The sequence below is a fragment of the Ruditapes philippinarum genome, unplaced genomic scaffold (genome assembly GCF_026571515.1).
Source record: "Ruditapes philippinarum isolate M1 unplaced genomic scaffold, ASM2657151v2 ctg3820_1_1_1_1, whole genome shotgun sequence".
Lineage (NCBI taxonomy): Eukaryota > Metazoa > Mollusca > Bivalvia > Venerida > Veneridae > Ruditapes > Ruditapes philippinarum.
The window spans coordinates 7,239-23,917 of NW_026865720.1; positions in this window are offsets into that span (position 1 = coordinate 7,239).

Here is a 16,679-nt window from a genome sequence, read left to right on the forward strand (position 1 = left end):
CTGTGGGTTCGAATCCCGACAGGGACTTTGAATTCTTTCATGTGAGGAAGCTATCCAGCTAGCTTACGGAACGTCGGTGGTTCTACTCAGGTGCCCGTTCGTGCCTGAAATAATGCACGGAGGGGCACCTGAGGTCTTCCTCCACCAGTAAAGCTGGAACGTCGCGATATGACCTATACTGTGTCAAAGTGACGTAAAACCCAAAACAAACAAAACAAACAAACAAAACAATATGTGTTGTTTAACAACTTTATGTTTTAGATATGCATATATGCAGTATATATATATATATATATATATATATTTACTTAAATATGACCCTTTGAAAGGTACCTTTAGCATTCTCTTTTCTTATCAACCTTTAGCCTGCTGGTGGCAACTTAACCTACCCATGCAACCAGTGCAGACCGAGGTCAGCCGGTACATCTGTGACATCTGATTATGATCTGCATTGTTTGCTATTCAGTCAACACATATTTTGAAATTTTGCCTAAAATGATGAATGGTTAAACATTATTTATACTCCAATGTGAAATAACGATTATAAAGCTTTTTTACTACCACTCTTAAATCTGCTTCCTTGACCTAACTAGTACTTGTGTTGTTTGAGAAGAATGTTCCTGACCAAGTAGGGCTTAAACCCATTATCCTTGGGTTGAGAGGCAAGACATCTTAACTACTCCGGCATTAATGCTTCCTCATTTAGAACATGTTTATGAAATATATTAGTATAAATTCTTCTATTGTTTTCAGGTTTGTTAGAGAATTTACCAGAAAGATACTGGAAGTACCTTCATTAACAATACATCATTACATTAGATTATTCTATACAAAGACAAGATTTTCTTCCACATGTAATCATTTTGTACCTACATGTATTTTGATATTTGTTAACAAATTTTGAAACTGTTTTATAATGCTAAAATTTATTTTATTTCTGCATGAAAATTTTTGATTACTTCTTTTCGGTATTTTTATAATACTGCATATGTTTGTAACATTGATTTTCATTGGATAATACTAAGGCATATAATTTACTATCTGAATGCATGGGTGCTGCAAATTTATTAATTAAAAGTTTATTTTTATCAAAGACAGCAGTATTATAAATCATATATCAAGACAATTCAAAGGTTATATGGCTGTTCATAAATAGATGTTTGCTACATGTATGTAACTCTCACGTAGGGAATATAACCATTGCCTAGGTTACTATATAACCTTTACCAAGGTTATATAACCTTACATATGTTTATACTGAGGCATATAACCAGTCAAAAATCTTTATGTTTTGTAATCTATGAATACAACAAACATTTACATGCAATTTGTACAATGCTACATATAAATATCTTTATGGCGGACTTGAAGAGGCTTGAAAATATTAGGCTGTATTTCTGACTGAAGAAAGATAACTGGTAATTCAGAAGTGTGATTTCTTTTGTACCTATGCATCATGCCAATCAGTATAATATAATAAATCAAAGAAAGATTTTATTAGCTGAAAGAAATGAATAATCAAAATCATTTTATTTTTTATATGTACATGTAAGCTAAAATAAAAAGCTATAACAATGTCACAAAAAATGTATAAAATGAGGTAAACTTAGCATACATGTATCTAAGCAATCTTGCCATAAATACTCACCGGTTAACTGAATCGTACCTGGAACCACCATTCTCAGAAATGGACAAAGTCCAAATTAAAAGAGGGACAGCTCCATGATTCCAAATCAGGGGTGACAATATAAAAATGGTGGAAAATATACCTTAAACCCTCAGCCAAATCAGGGGTGACAATATAAAAATGGTGGAAAATATACCTTAAACCCTCAGCCAAATCAGGGGTGACAATATAAAGATAGTGGAAAGTATACCTTAAACCCTCAGCCAAATCAGGGGTGACAATATAAAAATGGTGGAAAATATACATTAAACCCTCAGCCAAATCAGGGGTGACAATATAAAAATAGTGGAAAATATACCTTAAACCCTCAGCCAAATCAGAGGTGACAATATAAAAATAGTGGAAAGTATACCTTAAACCCTCAGCCAAATCAGGGGTGACAATATAAATATAGTGGAAAATATACGTTAAACCCTCAGCCAAATCAGGGTGACAATATAAAAATAGTGGAAAGTATACCTTAAACCCTCAGCCAAATCAGGGGTGACAATATAAAAATAGTGGAAAGTATACCTTAAACCCTCAGCCAAATCAGTGGTGACATTATAAAAATAGTGGAAAGTATAACTTAAACCCTCAGCCAAATCAGGGGTGACAATATAAAAATAGTGGAAAGTATACCTTAAACCCTCAGCCAAATCAGGGGTGACAATATAAAAATAGTGGAAAGTATACCTTAAACCCTCAGCCAAGCGGCAGCAATAAATTCTACCCATGCAACCAGTGCAGACCAAAATTAGCCTGATCAGCCAACAAACCTTGGTCTGCACTGCTTGCTTTTCAGTAAATACTTAATTTGAAATTTTCCCTAAAATTGATAAATAGTTTTGTCCAGATTGAAAGAAGAACAAGTTCATTTAATATATTAAGCATGGTAAGGGTTAAAAAATGAGTCAGAAACCTTGCAAAACTGACTTATGTTTTAATCTCTATAGTGATACAATATGAGCCGTGTCACGACAAAACCAACATAGTGCGTTTGCGACCAGCATGGATCCAGACAAGCCTGCGCATCCGCGCAGTTTGATCAGGATCCATGCTGTTCGCTTACTAACTCTATTACAAGTAGAGAAACTGATAGCGAATAGCATGGATCCTGATCAGACTGCACAGATGCTGGTCCATGCTGGTTGCAAACCCATTATGATGGTTTTGTTGTGACGCGGCTCATATATTTGTTAAAGATAATTTTACATGCAACATATTTGTGATATTTTCTAACAGACCAGACTGCTGCCTTGTTGTTGTTGTTGTTGTTGTTTTGGTGATATTTAATGTGAAATATAAGGTTACAATTGTTATTTATTAGGTGGTGGTTTTTTAATTTTCTTTTTGTACTTATACAGATAATAAGATATTATGCAAAATAATATTATATATTATATGACATTGGTAGTTTATTGTGCCTTAAACCATTTTACACAAATTTGGTGTATTGCACGTACCAGTATTAAAGTACATATCCAATTTCTGTATATTGTAAGATTTTTATGCAATTGAAGTCCAGTCCCATATAAGGTTATTAAGGGGCAGCTAAGGGCCTTGATTAATTTACTTAAATTAAAATTTCAATGAATTTAAACTTAATTTAATTGTTAGCAATGTTTTTTTAATAATATATGATTCTAATGTGTGTAATGTAATATAATTGATCATAATAAGCATGTCATAACTACAATGTAAGTGAATTTTCTATATACTGATATATGTACATCTAATATAATTAAATTGTATGACTAGAATTGTGATTTGAAGCATCACAATAAAGATATTTTCCTAATAAATTCTGCAAAAATTGTTAGGGGACCTTTCATGCATACAGATACCCCCTCAAAGATTAGACAATATTTAAGTTATAATTATCAATTATGTCATAACCAACAAACATATGTGATATTATATACATAATCACATGTACATGTTTTTCCAATAAAATTATTTAAAAAATGTTTGACTTGTCTTCACTTCACTTGTATTTTATTTATTTCACATGTATATACTGTATGACAACACTTTATTGTCTGAAATTACAATTTGAATTTTACAAAACCAATGTGAACAAAACATAAAAAAGGCATTCCTGAATGAACCCATCGTTGGATACTCACGGCCGAACCACATGTTAATCAACCGTTGGTGTCCGACGATGGAATGAACTGTGCCCTTTTGAATGTTGAATGTTGAAAAGTATAGTGTACTAATTAATGTGTTTTAAAATTGGCTTATTATATGAGAATTTTGATCAAGAAATTGTATTCTCAGTGTAGAAATGAAATCACTGACTGCAAAGGGATACACTTCAATGCGGGATATTGCGATAACAAGCATATTTAACGTCCCTTCCCTTCTAATAAAATCCATTAGACCCAAATACCTCTAGTAAAATCCATGAGAGCCAAGAAAACTCATTAAATCCAAATACTCCTATAAGAACCTATTTATGATATACCAGCTCAAATTTGAAATTTTGAAATTTATATTCGACCATATAGTAAGGTATTATGTCAGAAACATCATTCTAGATCCCCATAATTATATAATAAATGGAAAGTCTTTTACCTCTTCTTAGATAATAAAGATCTACATATTTTCTTTCTGTTAAGTCATATTTATGTATGTAATATATTAATTAAATATTGGTAAAACATGAGTATATGGAAAATAGTGTTTTATAATAAACATCATGTACAGTGTAGAACAAAGTGTGTGTATGATGAAAATAGTTAAATATATAACTTTATCAATTGTTTGATCATTTCCACGAATTCAGTGAATTATTATTTTATAATAGAAACCTTGATATAGAACAATACCAATTCATATATTTTCCTTATCAAAACATGCATGAAATAAATCTTTTAAAAATCGAAAGAGTTAGAGAGAGTTTCTCTATTGTTATTTTTAGGGCCATATGTCACAGGGTGAGAAAAATGTGCAGTCTGATCGGGACTCGAACCCGGAACCGTCGGAGTACCATACCGCAGCTCTACCGACTGCGCTATCCGACCCTTGCACAACATCTCCCCTAAATAGTCAACAGTTTTGAACCGTGCCATACTCCCCTGCGATATTACATTGTAAAATTCGTCCTCGAATTCCACAGATTTACAGATCAATGTAATTAAACTGAGCTATATGTAGTCACGGCCCCACGGTGGACGCCAAATGTCACAGGGTGAGGAAAATATGCAGCCTGACCGAGACTTGAACCCGTGACCCTCGGAATACAGTACCCTGGCTCTACCGACTGAGCTATCTGTCTGCTTACACATATCCCCTAAAAAGTGAACAGTTCTGAACCGTGACACATTGATTGTATTTAGTCGAATCTTCACTATTACAAAGTTTTTGTTTCAATAGTTTTATATATTTGTTGTTTTTTATTTATTTTTCTCCTCAGAATGTTTTGGCTTCCTTCTAAAATTATATTAATCATGACCATAGGGTCAAAATATGCTTTTACATACTTTACATTGACTTGTACAGGGAGAAGAACGACATTTTAATCTTTTTTTGTGAAACTATTAGGTCTAGAGCTTAGATATTTGGTTGGCATGTAGTCTATACTATTTCTAAGGAAAGAAATTGAATAATAACCTAAATATTTTATAAAGTTCATGTATTTCAGTAACCTGGAAAAGGTCAATGTCAAATAATTGTCAAGTTATTGTTTAAAGATTGTTATAAAATTAAACAATTTATGATAATAAGCAGGAAGTTGAGTGAAAAGAAATGAGCTCATTAGCTCATTATTCTAAAATGCATAGAAAATATGAATAATTTATATACTTTTGTTGGTTATGTGTACCCACTGACTTTCTTAATATCAAAGCTTAGATAATATACCTTAAAAGCACATTATGCCTCACAAAGCCATATGAAATAAACATGTGTTTAATAATGTTTTTTTTTTATTTATAATATGGATTATGAGCCTGTTAAATGTTTAAAAAATGGAAAAAAACTAGCGATGAATGTGCAGAAATATATTGTAAAGGTAGCAAAATGTAAACAAATTAGTATTTAAATTCCATACATAAAACTTATTTACTAAAATCATATCAATTCCCAACAGAGCTAAAGGAGCAAAGGACCGTTCATGTATTTGCCAAATAAGTATTATATTGGAACTGTAACAAGATACGAAAAATGAAAAAGGTTTTTGAGAAATAAAAATGATAGCATTTCACAGACATAAAGAGCCTTTAAACAGAATAGCACAGCGATGGCGTTCGAAGTGAAAAAAATGTCCTATAGTGAACAATTGATGAAGTTGACCTAGATGAAGTTAATCTATATAATACTAAATAATGCTGGGATAGATATAAATGTTTTTTAAAAGTAGTCTCCCTTTTGTAAAAATCTTGTAGAATTGGGAAAAAGTTATTCCCCTTTAAGCATTGATCCACATTTAACCACTCGTTGAAACTTCTGTAATTTAATGGTTAAACAAAATATGCACAATATGCATGTATAAACTCTTCAATAAATTATTTGTTTAACTGTGCTTCTACAATACATTATTTTTAGTGAAAAACTGTGTTATTATATAATAATACCCTTCCTATCCTTGCATTCAAGTAAAGAATTAAAAATTAAATGAAGTATTAACCATACCAGGGTCTTTCAAATAGAAAGACCCTGACCATATATGGTGTCATTTTATAAAATTATATCAAGGGACATAACTAAAGTCACACTAAGAACTACACTACGGTAACTAATAGTTTTTTTAGAAGTCAGAGGGCTTACTCTGGCCGATGAACCTCTAAATTGAAACAAAATGGAATTAATATTATTTTGTCAACCAAAATGCTGTAATATAATTAATTTTTATGCTGTTTCTACATTATAATATGATGATGTATAACGTTATGCAGAGTTATGTCCCCTTGTATCTGATCTAAGTAGTATGTTTTGTATCAATCTAAGGATTGAGCTTGTTGACAAATTATATAATTATTGATGTCACCATTTTGATTGAAACTTAATTAATTGTAACATATATTGTTTAACTTAATGATACAGAAGTTTGAACACGGATGGTTTATTTGGGTAATAAACTAGGTCACCAAATCAAAAGAGCACTTAAGAAACCACATTGATGAAACCTCCTTTGAAGTTCTGCCTGTCAAAATTTGAGGGACATAAAAAATTAAGTAATAACTAATAAGGTCAAATAATTAAAGCACTCTGAAGGCCACACATTTTTAAAGGATCTTCATTAAACTTAGTCATAATATTTGTGACAATGATATCTTCAATGAGTCTGAAAATGTTGAATTTCTGTCTTAATTTTAACTAGGACTAGGATATCAAATATAAAACTAAGTCCCACGACCCAGTAGAAACATTAGAAACTCACTATCTTTTAAACTTGCTAAGTGTGTTAATTACAAATATGAAAATGGGTCATTTCGCTAATTAACATCAGTCCTTTGTTTTAGTTTTGTATTTTTATATAAGTTGCTTTGACATTTCAAATATATTTGCTATCTTCATTTGGTACAGAACTCGGCAAGCTTCTCTTCCGATAAAGGTTCGAAACACTAGAGCAGTACATTTGCGTGATTGTCTATACTAGTTAGAATGTAAGGTTTATTTTCATTTTTAGTTTATCAGCTGACTTAGATAAACGGAACATTTTATTCTTTTGTGTTTTTTTTTTCTGTGCGCTTCTTAGCCTTAATTGCATCTCAAGCAGTCTTCATTCAGGTGAGCCATAAAGGGACCGCCGTAGCCCTCTAGTGAATTGAATTAATAATAAGACATCTACATTTGGCTATGACGACTTTGATGGAAATTTGTACAATTGTAATCAGCTGAAACTTGCATATTGGCAACTGAACACAAGTTTGTTCCCAGTCTGATGTTTTATTCAAGTAAATTAGATACACTAAACGATATATATGGGATATAATTTACATATGAAATAGTTTAGCTTTCTATTTATGATACAGTTAATGTAGCAGAGCTATTAAATGTCACTCAAGTAGTCAATTCTGAAATAGGTTTGACAGATTCTTTGAATGAGAGAACAAAATGTACATGTATAAACGTCTTTGTTTCAAACCACTAGAATAGTTTATTACTTAACATGTACATTATACATGTATAAATTATGGAGTCTGATACAATTGTATTATTCTGTTATACAGTTACATTAATTGCTTCTACAAACAAAACCTTGTTGGAAATGACGATTGTATAAGAAATTGGGGCTCTATTTCAAAATTAGAAAATTTTAAAAAATAAGACAATTTTGCGTTTCAAAGAAAATTTCCTAAGTTATGATTTATGTCATGACTCTTTTAATTTTCTGAATAGCAATGCTGATGGGCGCAGACCTTGGGGGTTATTGTGAAAAAAGTTTATAGATTTGTTGCATGGTTTATGCCTGAAAACGGGATAAGTTTTTATATCATTACTGCGAATTTAGTGGTTAGTAAAGTTGGCAAAACTAGTTAACTTATTCAACGTATTAAACTTCATAGTCATATTGAAAATCATTGATATCACAAATGGACAGTTTTGAATTAAATTACAAAGACAGACACACGCCATTGCATAAATAAAGAAGTTTCAGAATGTACATGTATATGATGTCCAAGTATGGATCTGTACTTTTTCAGGACGTCGCTCAATCATATAGTATTCATGTATCAACTTTTATATTACAATGTTATTTTAAGAACTCTTGATAATATTTTCCCTCTTTAATGTCTTCTTTATATAAATTATAATTGTAAAATAAAAGTTTATCGCCTGTGACAACCACAATCCCTTTCCGTCAATCTTTGGACCAGGACTTGCATTATTGTCAAGGTGTTCCGATTGTGAAAACTTATGAAAAAAAACAACAACAACAACAAAAAACAGTTCTAAAAAAAACAATAATTTGCTGAATGATCGTTCAATGTTTGATATGGTACTTTTTGATCAAATATGTAAGAAGACGTTTTGTTAATTAAAGTAAGAAAGACCAATAAATTTACGTAATCTTTTCTCTGGAATGATACATCTATGCTTTCATGCAGATATTATAAATGCTCATCATTTACTTAAATAACTTAATGAATATGTCAAAATTATTATAAAATAGTCTCTTTTTTAAATTTTATATCTATGTTAGGACATTTTTTGTTTTCTGATTTATGAGTTGATTACTGACATGGATAGACTGCCATGAAAATTGAATGCTTCTTTCAACTAGCTCTAGTCTAATTAATTCGTTCATAAACCTACTGTCTTCATATCATATAATAAAGTGGCAGTAAAATGGAAATATATATTACAAAATCAACTTGATTTATTTTCTTTAATATTTTCAGTCTGCCTTGCGTAAATGACAAATGAGAAAAAGTTTATGTGGATGGCAGGACATATTTAAATTGTTGTGTCAGCTATGTAAGCCATGTATATCATAACGTAGTCTGGATCCCGAGAGAGACTGGATCAAGTGATCAGGATGAATTAAAATGAACAATTTGTCTTCTGTTTTATAAATAAACATGTCGTATTTTCGAAACAGTGAAAGGGAAATTTGCATTTTTTTGAAGGGGGGCTTTTTATTTGGGGTTTAAAATTCAATTTTGGGCCCTTGTATGCCGTTTTTAAAAAATTTTAAAAACTTGACAAAAATTTTTTAGTTTGAAAAAACCTGGTGTTGCAAAAGGGTGACTAAATTTTAAAACGCCCATTTTTGGAAACTTTCCCCAATGTTTGTCGTTTTATTTGTGTTTTGGGCATTTTCGGACCCTAGTCCCCAGAAAAGAAAAAATTGCAACATTGTAAATCAGCTTACATAGGAAACCCGTATTTAACCCAAAAAAAAAAATCCCGGCCCATTTTAAAAAACCTTTTAGTTCAAAATTTCAACTGTGTTTTAACTGTAACATTGTATTTTTTTAAAAAAATTTTTAAAAAGGGAAAAAATTTTGGCATTCTTTTTATTTAATAAAAAAACCCCTAGCCGCTTCCTGAAATTAAGCAGTTCTGATAGTATTTGAGGAATCTTTGTGGCGTCACCAGAAGGCTCTGTGCCTCAACAACTAGAATACAACATCAATATCGGCGGCGAGATCAGGGTCTAAATTCCCCTCTTTTTCCAAATGAATAGCTTTTATCTTAAATAAAATTGGACATTCCAGCATTACATTGCGATTAAAATATCCATGAATATAATGATTTTATGCCGCCAACTCCTCACCGCTAGGTCGCTGGACTGTAAACTTCACAGGCAGCGCATAAGAATCGCGTTTCTCTCGTCTACACTGAACATTGAAACTGTCTACATTGAATTTCTTGCATTTTACACCAAATATTATTAAAACTGGACCTACTGAATTTCGGAAGTGGTCTTGCCCGGAACTGTTCCACTATTATTTTGCGGGAATGTTAAGGCAACGGACAAAGGGCACACCCCACCAAAAAAAAAAAAAAAAAAAAAAACAAACAACAACAATAAAATAAATAAATAAACAACCCAAAAACCGAACAAAACAAATAAAACCCAAACAAAAAACCCAACAAGAACAACGACAACATATAAAGCCTGGTCAGACACCTGGCCTCACTTGCATGTTTTCGGCGACAGAGGTTAATCACTTCGGTGCAAAGATGGGGTTCAAGGGTAAATGAAAATTAAAAAAAATTCCAAGCAAAAGTTTAAACCCCTTTTTACTTGTTCTATACGTGGGGTAAAATTTTTTTCATTCATGGAGAGGAACGTCAATTTTCATTTAGAACCTTTTATGTTTATTCGTTCAAAAGGACTTTTAAATTTTCACCAAAATAAACTACCCACCTTTACTAAAAATTTAAATTTTTCCCAAAAACTTTGCCCTTTTAAAAAAATTTTAAACTTTGATTTTTTTAGTACTCTTTTTGTTTTAGAAAAATTCTCGCAAAGGGAAATCTATGCCCCAATGTATCAAAACGAAAATTCAAATTTTTTTATATTTTTTCGTTTTATTTTCAAACAAAAATTTGAAATATGGTTTTTTAGGTTTACACATATAAGACCACAGGTGGCAGTATAAAGTGTTTGGACACCCCACCCCAATCTGCCCCTTTAGACCCCTACTACAACCCTTTGAAAAAATAATTTCAAACACTCTAAGGCCCTTACCTATAAGGCTACCAAATACAAAACCACCGATGAAAATTTATATATGAAAAAAAAAATTTCCACTATCAAAATTATAGTTTATAGAAAGCGTGTAAAGCCTACTATTGTCCATTTTTTCCAAAACAATGTGGAACACGGGAAATCTTCGTTTCGGCGACTGAGGCGCACATTCCGGCGGGATTTCGCTGCATCATTCATTTACATCAATTAAAAAGAAACTTGAATTCCACAGCTTTACTTAATTTCAAGTGCCAATGAATATCCAATATTCTATCATTTTTTTCTATTTCACGGTAATTTTTTACTTTGTCGTTGCCATTTTTGATTCTGAATTACCTGTTGTGTTATAACGCGATCTGATTGTGGACGTCCAATTTGGCTCGTCCAATCAGATCGCGTGTTTCAACCCCAGGTATCATGTACTTGCAAAATGGCTTACAACAATTCAAAAAATATAAAATAAGCCTTAGAGGTTGTTGACTTTTTTTTCAGGGTTTGTAGTCGGGGTCCGGGGCAGATAGGGGTGGGGTGTCCAAACACTGATACTTCCGCCTGTGAATAGACTATATTCGTGTGAGTTTCTATAAATTAGATTCATTTTCTTTCCAGTGTATAGAAAATAAATATTTCTGAGTGGCGCGGTATTTATGGAAGAACAAACTCGCAATTATCTTTTATTATATTACATTTTTCTCTTCCTTTTTTATATTAAACTTTGAAAGAACTTCCCCGTTACCATTTCTGGTTTTTGCCAGAAATTTAGAAGAAAATAGTCCCGGGAAAATAAAAAAATTTAAAAATTTCGGAAAAATATGTTTTACCCGTTTTTTAAAAATTTTTTTTAAGTGAAAAATACGGGGAAAATGAAAAAACGCGCATTTGAATACATCAATATTTCTTAGCATTTCATTTATAAGTATATAATAAATCTAAGTATCCCATAGAAAAGAATAAGATAAATTTATATTGCAACTGGCAATGCCTGACAGATTTTTGGATATTTTACGACAAAAAGAACACGTACCCCACAATTACAGAAACAGAAATATCCCTTGTAAATAGTATATATAGAGGTACAAAAAAAACAACAATCTGAAATGGTTAAAAGCAGTGGTTAAATATGTACAAAGAGCAGAAGAAAAAAACCCAGAATATGTGTGTTAATAGGGTACTAATATTCATGCACGTAAGTTTTTACCACACAGGATCAGTTGTTTTCGTCTGCTGAACTATGTCTACGTTGGAAAATGGGAAAACATGTTTTTAGTGTTGACAGATTGCATCTGAGAATACGTTAATTCGTATTGTGATAAAGTGAAGACCCCACAGTGTCTGCACGTCATCTTTCTCCAGATAGCTTTTAGCAAAATTTGGGCATTAAAAGAATATGACCATATTAAGCAAACTTAGATTTCATAAAGCAGAAGCTGATCATATTTATGGATTAAGTAGAATTTGGCCATTTCTTGAAGAATTTGATTGTATTAAGTAGAATTTCAGTTTAGTCGTATATTGCAGAATTTGACTGTATTTAGCAGAATTCGGTCGTATTTTGCAGAGTTTGACTGTATTTAGCGGAATCTGGTGGTATTTTGCAGAGTTTGAGTTATTTGCAGAATTTGATAGTTCTTTGCAGAGTTTGACTGTCTTAAGTTTTAGCAGAACTTGGTCGTATTTTGCAGGTTTTGGTATAATTTAGTAGAATCTTGCAGAATTTAATTAAAAATGACACTTTTTAATAAAATTGCATAAAGTCTCTATATGAATGTCTAAATCATGTTTGAATATGAACCATGATAGTCTTAACAAGATGTATTAAAACGATGTGCAATATCTTAATGAGAAAATTGGCAAATCGCTAAGTGTTGATGAGTAGAAGTAGGCCTGTTGGAGCTATTTTAAATTGCGTATATATTTATATGAATGAGCTTTTGTTTCCGGCTGGTTGCTGTGGAAACGACAACCAGAGTAAACTGCACGATATCACATTTACCGTTACTATTATATAGCGATAGATCGCCAGTGACAAATAATGCTAAAGAAAACTGCGTCATTTATTTTGAATAAAATTTCAAGACTTAAGCTCTGTTGAACATATTGAAATCTTACTAAGAAAGTCCATGTACGTGTTCAACTAAACATCAATTCAGACCAATGCAGGAAGGAAGTGGTTTATCAATCCATAACAATAAGTTTCGAATTCTTATTTTATTATATCACTGTAATGTATAACATTGCAGTGAAATCATCAATATGTATTTTTTTGTTTCTAAGTATAACCGCTTATCACGGTTTGAATTTCATTGTTTCTAAGTAAAGTAATGTATAACATATTCGCTGATCACTGGTATATGTATTTCATTGTTTCTAAGTAAAGTAATGTATAACAAATTCGCTGATCACTGGTTTATGTATTTCATTGTTTCTAAATAAAGTAATGTATAACATATTCGCTGATCACTAGTTTATGTATTTCATTGTTTCTAAGTTAAGTAATGTATAACAAATTCGCTGATCACTGGTATGCATTTCATTGTTTCTAAGTTAAGTAATGTATTACATTAACGCTTATCACTGGTACGTATTTCATTGTTTCTTTGATATTTTTTTTTTATTTCACATGACCGATTATCACTGGTAAATATTTCATTGCTGCTTAGTGATGATATGTATATTTCTTTAGAATTTAAATTCAATAAGCTATGTTACGTATTACAATGTCTTAAATTGAAAGGGAATCAATCTATGATATGATATATGAGCCGCGTCACGACAAACCCAACGTCATGCGTTTGCGACCAGCATGAATCCAGACCAGCCTGCGCATCCGCGCAGTCTGATCAGGATCCATGCTGTTCGCTATCAGTTTTTCTACTTGTAATAGTGTTTGTAAGCAAACAGCATGGATCCTGATCAGACTGCGCGGATGTACAGGTTGGTTTGGACCCAAGCTGGTCGAAAACGCATTACGTTGGTTTTGTCGTGACGCGGCTCAAATTTTGTTAACTTGCAAAATATAACACAGTTGGAAAAAAGGCAAGGAATAATTTGTCATATTCTTGCATTACTATATTGAAAATTTCAGACAACCCTTACCCTGCTGGTCCCAAAACTGATAAGCCCATGCCATCAGTTTAGAATCATGCCATCTTGCACATCCGTGCAGTCTGACCAGTGTCTACAGTGACTGACCCAACTTCAAAATTTTATTTTGACGTTAACAAAGATGATAATATATCATTAAAAATGGAAACTGGACAAGTCAATTTAAGAAATTTAGGAGGTTGAAGGTTAAATGACTTGAATGTGAATTATGCCATGTTTTATGTGAAAATTGTTGTAGTGAATTCGTGACATTAAGGTCTAGTATGTCCCATTAATACTGAAACATTACTGCCTTAAAAACACGATTGTTTCTTAAAAAGACCATAGTATATAAAACGTGAACTAGATTGTGCAAGATTATACAATACCTAGTGGCCTTGTGACAACTGATATGTAATCATTTGTCTTCTGAATTTGTGAAAAAATAGTGTTGAATATAATGACTTTTTCAAACAGTGTTGTCAAATATGTAACAGAATAACAGTAATTTGATGTGCTTTTCACATTTTGTAAACAAAAATAATGAGAGTCAAATAACGGAGTATCAGAAAAAAGACGAAATACAAGAATGTGTGATGGTAACCATCTCACCATGGTTATTAACACAAATCAAAGTGTGTGCACATTAAAGAATATTCAGAGAGTGTGAAAAGACTAACAGTGCTGAAAAAGTCATGTAGCGGTTCCTCCATTTGTGCCATGCCAAACTCGTGTTTTATGTAACGTAAAAAATAAAGAACATTTATTGTTGTGGTCAGGAACTAAAGTTTTGGCTGTGTATCATGTCTTGCGAGTCTATACAATTCAATGTGTATCATTTCTTGCGATACTATACAATTCAATGTGTATCATGTCTTGCGATACTATACAATTCAATGTGTGCCATGTCTTGCGATACTATACAATTCAATGTGTATCATGTCTTGCAAGCCCATACAATTTAATTTGTATTCTGTCTTGCGAGCCTATACAATTCAGTGTGTACCGTGTCTTCTGAGCCTGTACAATTTATAATGTGTACTGTGTCTTGCGAGCCTGTACCATGTCTTGTGAGCTTGTACAATTTAATGTGTACCATGTCTTGCGATACTTTACAATTCAATGTGTATCATGTCTTGCGAGACAATACAGTCAATGTGTACCCTTTCTAGCGAGCCTATACAATCAATGTGTATCCTGTCTTGCGAGCCTATGTGTACTCTGTCTTGCAAGCCTATACAATTCAATGTATACCATGTCTTGTGAGCTTGTAGAATTCAATGTGTAACATGTATTGCGAGTCTATAAATCAACGTGTACCCAGTCATGCGAGCCTATACAAATCAATATGTACCATGTCTTCCTAGCCTGTACAATTCATGTGTACACTATCTTCGGAGATTATACAATCAATGTGTACCATGCTTTGTAAGCTTGTACAATTCAATGTGTTCCCTGTCTTGCAAGTCTATACAATTCAATGTGTATTCTGTCTTGCGAGCCTATACAATTCAATGTGTACCGTGTCTTGTGAGCCTATAAAATTCAATGTGTATCCGTCTTCCAAGTCTATACAATAAATACAATATGTACCGTGTCTTGTGAGCCTGTACAATTCAAAGTTTACCGTGTCTTGCGAGCCTATCTAATTTAATATGTACCCTGTCTTGCGAGCGTATACAATTCAATGTGTACATTTCTGTGAGCCTGAACAATTCAATGAGTACCGCGCGTGTCTTGCGATCATATCTAATTTAATATGTACCCTGTCCTGCGAGCCTATTGAATTCAATATGTACCATGTCTTACGAGCCTATACAATTCAATGTGTACCCCGTCTTGCGAAACTATATGTACTCTGTCTTGTGAGCCTATACAATTCAATGTGTATCGTGTCTTGCGAGCCTATACAATTCAGTGTGTACCCTGTCTTGCGAGACTATGTGTACTCTGTCTTGTGAGCCTATACAATTCAATGATTACTCTGTCTTGCGAGCCTATACAATTCAATGTATATCATGTATTGCGAGCCTATACAATTCAATGTGTATCATGTATTGCAAGCCTATACAAGTTAATGTGTACCATGTCTTGTGATTTCAAGCACGTGTTTCTTCCAATCATTGTACCTTTTTTGGCAGCCTTTATATTTTTACTTAAACCTTTCTTGCATAACAGAAAGAAGACTTGTTTTTAAATGTGAAATTTATTTGGCATAAAAGTAGCAAAATGTAAAAAAGTAGTATTTTGACTATCATACAAAATACTTTTTTGATTTCCAAAAAAGCAACATTTATAAGTAAAAATATGGTTCAGGTCATTGGCCAGTGTGAGTAACCTTTTGAATACTATAACAGGACACTAAAAGTACAAATCTTTAAGTGAAAAAAAAAAGAATTTCTGGGGCATAATGGGCCTTTAACGCCCACTTACATTAAGATACCATTGTTTTAGATATACGCCTATTTCTATGAATTAATAAACCAATTCTAATACAGACAGTGTTCAAAGATTTAGTGGTTATACTGTAGAGCATCTGAACAATTGAGCCGCGTCACGACAAAACCAACATAATGGGTTTGCGACAAGCATTGATCCAGACCAGCCTGCGCAGTCTGATCAGGATACATGCTGTTCGCTTACAAACCATATAACAAGTAGATAAACTGACAGCGAACAGCATGGATCCTGATCAGACTGCGCGGATGCGCAGGCTAGTCTTTTGAGATCCATTGACTGGTTCGATGTTGGTTTTCAATTATCCCTCCCTCAAACCAA